Source organism: Cephus cinctus, unplaced genomic scaffold, assembly GCF_000341935.2.
Source record: "Cephus cinctus unplaced genomic scaffold, Ccin1 Ccin1_scaffold0123, whole genome shotgun sequence".
Classification (NCBI taxonomy): domain Eukaryota; kingdom Metazoa; phylum Arthropoda; class Insecta; order Hymenoptera; family Cephidae; genus Cephus; species Cephus cinctus.
This window is the reverse complement of record NW_014332857.1, coordinates 2780692-2787319: the sequence shown is the minus strand read 5'-3', so window position 1 is coordinate 2787319 and position 6628 is coordinate 2780692. Positions and strand designations below refer to the sequence as shown.

General features: G+C 43.1%; 1 protein-coding gene and 1 long non-coding RNA gene across 3 annotated transcripts in view; one reads left to right on the top strand and one right to left on the bottom strand.

The window, feature by feature from the left end:
- LOC107275161 overlaps positions 1 to 4328 on the bottom strand; it is a 29853-nt gene extending 25525 nt beyond the window's left edge. For both annotated transcript variants that reach the window (XM_015755008.2, XM_025079750.1), the window contains exons 1-3: positions 4049 to 4328; positions 3765 to 3925; positions 3422 to 3611 (exon numbers count right to left, since the gene is read on the bottom strand). The gene's annotated coding sequence lies outside the window, so the exon portion shown is untranslated. The remainder of the gene's footprint in view (positions 1 to 3421; positions 3612 to 3764; positions 3926 to 4048) is intronic.
- LOC107275163 overlaps positions 4328 to 6628 on the top strand; it is a 16328-nt gene continuing 14027 nt past the window's right edge. The window contains exon 1 of the long non-coding RNA XR_001539635.2: positions 4328 to 4989. This is a non-coding gene — a long non-coding RNA (uncharacterized LOC107275163). The remainder of the gene's footprint in view (positions 4990 to 6628) is intronic.

Below are 6628 nucleotides of genomic sequence, written 5' to 3'. Positions count from 1 at the left end.
AAAAAAAAAAAAAAAAAAAAAGCGTCTGGCGTCTGGGTTCGGTGGGATGGTCTGCGATTCTCATTATTCTAACTAACTGTGCGTGCGACTATTGTGTGTTGGGATACTCGTTACAGGGTTGAAAAAAAAAAATTAGTAACTTGTGGACATTTGAATTTTCGCGGGTCACGGTTGTGGAGTTAAATTCAAAGGGATACGCGTAGGAACGGGCCTATATGGAGATTTTGTAATGATAGATTCGAGAAATGGCAAAATTGGTTGATTTTGAATTAGTTTTTTAATTATATTTACACGACCGGATATACGTGTTACAAATGATATATCGACGTGTATCGAGATGGTGTCTGTGACGTGTATACCTCGTCAATTTGTTTCTACTAATTAGCCACGAAATCATTGGAACGCGATAATTGCCCCTAATTATCGAAAACATACGGAGAAAATAATGAGTCGTGATTTTCGAGAAATTCATCGGTGTATCCGACGGGCGTTATTTTCTTCGTGGGTCTTGCGCGTTTTTTTCTTCTTTTTTGGCTTCATCCATATTATTATAACGAACGAGCGTAAAGCGACAAGATACGTTACTAATTACGATCCGTATACTGGAGGTCAAAGCTGACTAATTTGAACGACGATAAAAATCAAAATTACGATCGTATAAATTACGAGGGTTATCGCCGCGACGCTTTTCATAGTTCTAGAACCGCGTGGTACTCGTGTACGTCTTTGGTTTTCATAGGCTGCGGCACTGCGGTCGACGCCATTGTTACGTTACCCGATTGCAACTTAATTCCGTAATTTTCATTACGCAAAACTAGATCGAACGTCGACCTTAAGGATATCTCCATGGAACACTGGAACACTTTCACTGGACCCGACGCCATTCTCGAGGATAACGAAAGTAACGGTCCCACTTTTTGAATCTCCCGCCGACCTCGATTCCAATACGAGACTCCAGCCTGTACCCGCTTTGTTCGTATACTGGACGAGAACGATCAGAAGATCTTGAGAACAGTGAAACATTTGTAATTTTGAACATCGTCGTATTTACATTAATGTTTGAAAAATCCAAAAAAGGCCAATTTTTTACTTGCCTCAACTTCCTTGAATTTTAAATATATCAGTGATCGTTACCTCCATCCTTTTTCCCGATACCTAACAACGAGGTAGCTTCCAAGAAAGCAATTAGGTGGAAAAACAAAAAATCCCTGGTATCTAGTATTTTTTTTTTCACAGAACTCTTAAATATCCTCGCACCAACCGAAAGTCGGATAAAAAAATTATTGTGGTAGTCACGCGGTCGGGCAGTTGGACAGTTCGTGAAAAATTGGGTGTCAAATTGACCGCGCGATCATCGCTGTTTGAACTCGAATTGATTTTTATCGAGACAACCATTGGCACCGTTCCTTGATATACGACATGGCGCATTCATGATTTGGACTTCGTTATACGAACCATATCTCAGTATCCGTGTTGATTCATCATCGTGGTTGCAGGTCGCCTAAACGTCACACGCTGTGGTGGCGCAGGCTCGTAAACCTTTTGCTTGAGTTAGAAGAGAAGCGATCGAAACTTCGGTACAGGCCTGCCATATTTTACATAGGCGCGTCCCCTTAACGTAACAGACAGCCATATAATAGAGGATGTGGGTCTTTTTATGAGACCCATCAACTATATCTTCTTTAGAGGCTCCTCGGGGCCCCGTGGGCAATTAGTGGTTCACGGCTTTTCATGACTTGACACTGAAAACAGGACCCCGTAAGTAGTACCAGGCCGAAAGTAGCCGTATAACGCGTATCGACAATCACGGACGAACACGATATATTTTAAATAGCCCGTATGAATATTCAAGAGCCAATCACGTGACCGCCTACGTTGCCAACATGGCGGACGAGTACGCCGTGCGCATGCGCGTCGCCTGAGGAATGCATATCGCTTAGAATCTGTCCGTCATAACTTTTCGGCAACGTTCCTCGTAATGCTGTCTTCACACGAGTGGCGCGACCCTGAATATTTCGGATATTCACCGCAAAACGCATCGATGCACTTGTATCACGTGTTCACCGATGCTATCAGTTCGTTACGTTTACGATACATTCCATGCTACTGCGCGCGCGTGGATTTACATTCTCGTATGATTGTATGTACCGTACCGCGAACCTCTCCTGTTCGCGTTAATGAGAACAGCGGGCAATCAATCGGATTGTTGATGCTGATTATTACGACTACGCGTTACTATCGCATACTTCCAGCTAACTATTCAGAAGCGCCACCACGAACGCCACGGTGGCTTGTGGTACTTATTCGACAGAATTCCAAACAACTTTTCAATGCACGTTTACCTGGGCTACGGACAATGCAAACGATCGATTCGCAAATTCATACTGGACTTTTATTAGTGTTTTGAAAGCCCACTAAACTTTGCCCCGACTCGCTCGCAAAAGTGTCGAGGAGAAAATTTTATCAAGCCGCCTCCTACGTACGGTCCCCATTGCGACGAGTATATATTTTTCGCGGCACACGCTGCCACAAGGCAATTGAAAACTTTTTTACGACGCACAGTGCGATTTCCGATGCGTCCTGAGCGTTGTGCATCAATCTTCGTCGAGGGAACGAAGACAAGAGAGACTGTTGGCTGGGAAGAAGTTGGAGAGGCTGGACGAGGGAGAAAATATAAAAATAAAATAAGTCGATGACGGCGTAAAATGTTTAGTCGTCCCTGAATTTATATCGAGCACAACCCTTTATAGAGAAACGCTGACTGGACCTCGTATAGTATCGGTTTGACTAAATGAATTCGACGCTGGAACTTTTGTTACTCTCACTTCATTTCGTTTCTTATCGGTCGCATTCTTTACCCTTTCCCATCGTCGACGTCGGATTCTCGGACTAAATGATCGATAATAAATCGTCTAATAACGGCGCCACTGCTGAATAATACATAACCATATCTGGGTCGAACTACAGTCCAGATAGGCGATCGTATGGGGAAAAAAAACGTCGGAACTGCCATCCCCGTCCAGTATCGGGAACGTGATTAAAGTCATTGAGAATCGATCGATTTTTGGCAGTCCGATATTCCGATACTATAGCAATTAGCATTTTCATTTGTATTCCGATAACCGATCCAATTGGCCATACATATAGTTCGCTGATTGCGAAGCTTCTTGTCACTGTCAAAAACAAACGTCTTTGAAATACATTAAATCGATGAGATCAATAAAATAATCAATATGAACATTCGAAACGTGTACATCTGATAATTCAAAGTATCGTTCATGTCCTACATTAGGAGAGTAACTGGCATCGTGTAGAAGTCACTAAATGAATTTTAATTGTCAGCAATCAAATTATCGATTATCAATCAGGCACGTAAAATTCTATAAAAAGGTACGTTTAATTAATTCTTTTTAACACTCACCACGAGCTGCCAGCCCCAATGACGGTTGAGTATGAATCAAATCATCCTTCCTTCACTTCTCCTCTTCGTTCCTGACGAATGACTTCAATCCAATGAATGGATGATGCGTAGACGTTGCATGCCCACGCACTTGGAAGCTTGCATTAAAGCAATTCTAGCAGTCCGGTTGCGATCTTGTGGTGGAACGAGCCTGAAAGTCATACACGTTTTATACATGATTCTTCATATTCAATGTAAATAAAGACTAGAGCCACGTACAACACATGGCGCCAGGCATAAAGTACAGAGCGCATGGTAGCTCATTTTCAATGGTCTCCCTGGCATGAAGTTAATTTATACGAACCATGAATGACGCGTAAATCTCCCTAGTCTTGTTTCTTCCTCCATTGTGTCTTGTGGCACAGTAAGTTAAAAAGTATCTAGGCCAATTCAGCGTGACAACTCAAAGACGATTATCGGTAGGTACACAGAAAGATAATAGGCGTACCAGGAAAAAAAACTAACCTACAAATAGATCAGTCATCAATACCATTCTCAAGCTCATTAACAAAGGTTTCCAAATCTTAAGATCTTTACATAAAAGATTAACGTTGCTGGTTTTCAGATAAAATTCAAAGTCTACCTTACCTGTGATGCAGGAACGACCGAGTGGACTAACTACGAGATTCAAGCCAGCCTCGAGTATCTCCTCATTAAGACGTTGATTAAGGCACCGCCAGAGCTCTTAAGATTCCACTTACAAATTTTAACGCACATTCACCTCGACGAACGAGCCGTTTTCACTCCGATCTCTATTAGTTCATCGGTCCCGAGTAAAATGTACAATTAAGGAATTCAAGTAAAATATGTGTACGTCCTCGCTGGCAGCCAGCGTCCCGTATCGTTGCCGAGAATTCACCTCGTTGCCGTTACTGTTTATATTTCGATTGCGTTTCTACGATTACAAAACGTAACAGGAATATCGTATAACACAACACTTATACCACAAGGTATTCCAGCCGAGATAAGCATATTTATGCACGTCTCAACATACACGACAAACTGTCTGATTACGTTGGTAAACTATTTTCGTAAGAGAACATTGTGCTGCCCTGTCAAAACTAAGTCTGCAAGGTGGCGACACTGTCGCGCTCGCGTACCGACATAGCCGACGGTCTTTATCCATTAACCAAACAGAAATAGAGAAGCTCCGCGTGTTATCCGTAGAGTATACAGCCAGGCCCGCGTTACACAGAAGTAAAACTCGATGCTGAATAATAACCAACGTCAGTGGCCATTAGCGTGGCAACGTAAGAGCCTTCGGTTGTAACAATGGCTGCCTACTGGCTGGCATACTGACCTTCGACGTCTCGCGACGGAAATCGGCATCCTTTATCAATCGAGCGTCTCGAAGTGCTCGCTCATAAACAACATTGCAGTGTACCAAAGTGAAGTGGTGGACATAGAAGGGAATATAAAATAAAGAATGTGAAAAAGTAAAAAGATGCTTGCATACTTATACAGTAAACTGTTGGCCATATAGTCACCGCAGCCGGGTGACTGGCTGACTCCGCTTAGCTGGGCTGTCGGTGAGTACTGGTCCCGCGACACAAAGGCCCGCGACAGTCCCATAAGTTATAGCTAGGGCCCCGTGAGCACTCGTCCCATTCCTCCTTTAAGAGAAGGAGGAATCGTTCCACTCCACTCCCAGACAATAGGACCGGCCCGAAACCGTTCCAGGAATAATCATTAATCCGATCGAATGATTTAACGTCGGATAAAATAATTCCTAAACGCAACGAAATTGTTTCGAAAAACCAGACGAGCGTCTCTTCACTCTGCCGCTTTGTTCAATCCGCTCCGAGACGAGTTTCTGGCTTGGGGTAGTGATGGATAGGGGCAATTAAGCGACCGAGCCGCCCCTGACAGTCAAGACTCGCTACTCTCTTTTCCTTCTTGCTACCTACCACTGCCACCTACTCTTGCCTTTCTCTCTTTCACTTTTATACTTGGCTATATATATATTCCGTCTCACTCAGCTCTCCACTGTCTTATATCTTATAGCTTGGTATACGTTACTTCTTGATTCTCTTCTACCTGCCGCTCGTTGAAAACCACAGACTCTTAGGCACCGTCGAAAACGGTGTCTTTCGCGACAGAGACTCGTAGCCATTGTCTCTCTCTCTCTCTCTCTTTTTATATTCTTTTTATCCCCCCCCCCTCTCTCTCTCTGTTTTTATTCTCCCTCGCAACTAACCTCTATACCCTTACGAAAGTCTCTCTCTATATCCACCAGCAGTGACAATCGCACGACTTCACGATTTACTTCTTTCTATCCCGACTGGCCTTTACATCTCACGTTCTTCACCGACGCTCTTGCCTTCCCTTCCCGTGGGAATTACGAGGAGACGCATGAAATACAGACTGTCGCTTTACGCGACTATGCGTTTCGGCGGGAATCGAGCCAATTTCAAACACAACGAATTCTTCGATCTGCCTTTTCACTTTAATTCTATAGTCCCCGTGGCTTCTGTCACGGAACAGGGAATTGTATACCGGAAAGGCTAATGTTACGAGTGTACCAGAAGAATGCCAACCTTATAAATAAATACGAACTGCGGTAAATGCTCAAATCAATACCAACCCAACGCTTAAGTCAAACAAGCTTAAAATAAACGTTTTCTACGACTTTATCGAACGTCCCGCGATACCATTGTCGAATAAATGTAGGGTGGTACAAAGAGAGCGAGAGAGTGAACGAGAGAAAAATTCAAAAAGAGAGAAACAAAATGTCGCATAATAAAAAGAAATTATGTCGTCTCTATCTGTATACGAGAATTTCTTTTCAATGCCAATAATAATGATGATCGTAAGGAAAGAGCTTTGTCACAAAAAAAAATAATAACGACACCCACACGTTTCGTGGCGGTTCTGCCCAAGAATGGTTCGTGCCTTTTTTTCACAGGCTCACCCTATATAATAATTTCTTTTCACGTGACACCTGCATATACATATATAACAGTTAATTGTCATCCCCAGTGAAAATACGCGTAACGAACGAATTGAACGTATACAAGATAAATTCGCCGAACGTCACGTTTTTGCGTCACGTTTCCCCCTGAAATATTTCTAGTAAAGTTGGCGGACCTCCAGTGATAAAATGGCGCAATATCTTTCTGTCAACGTTCTTATCGTGCCAGTCGACTTGTGCAACTTTCAACTTCCGCT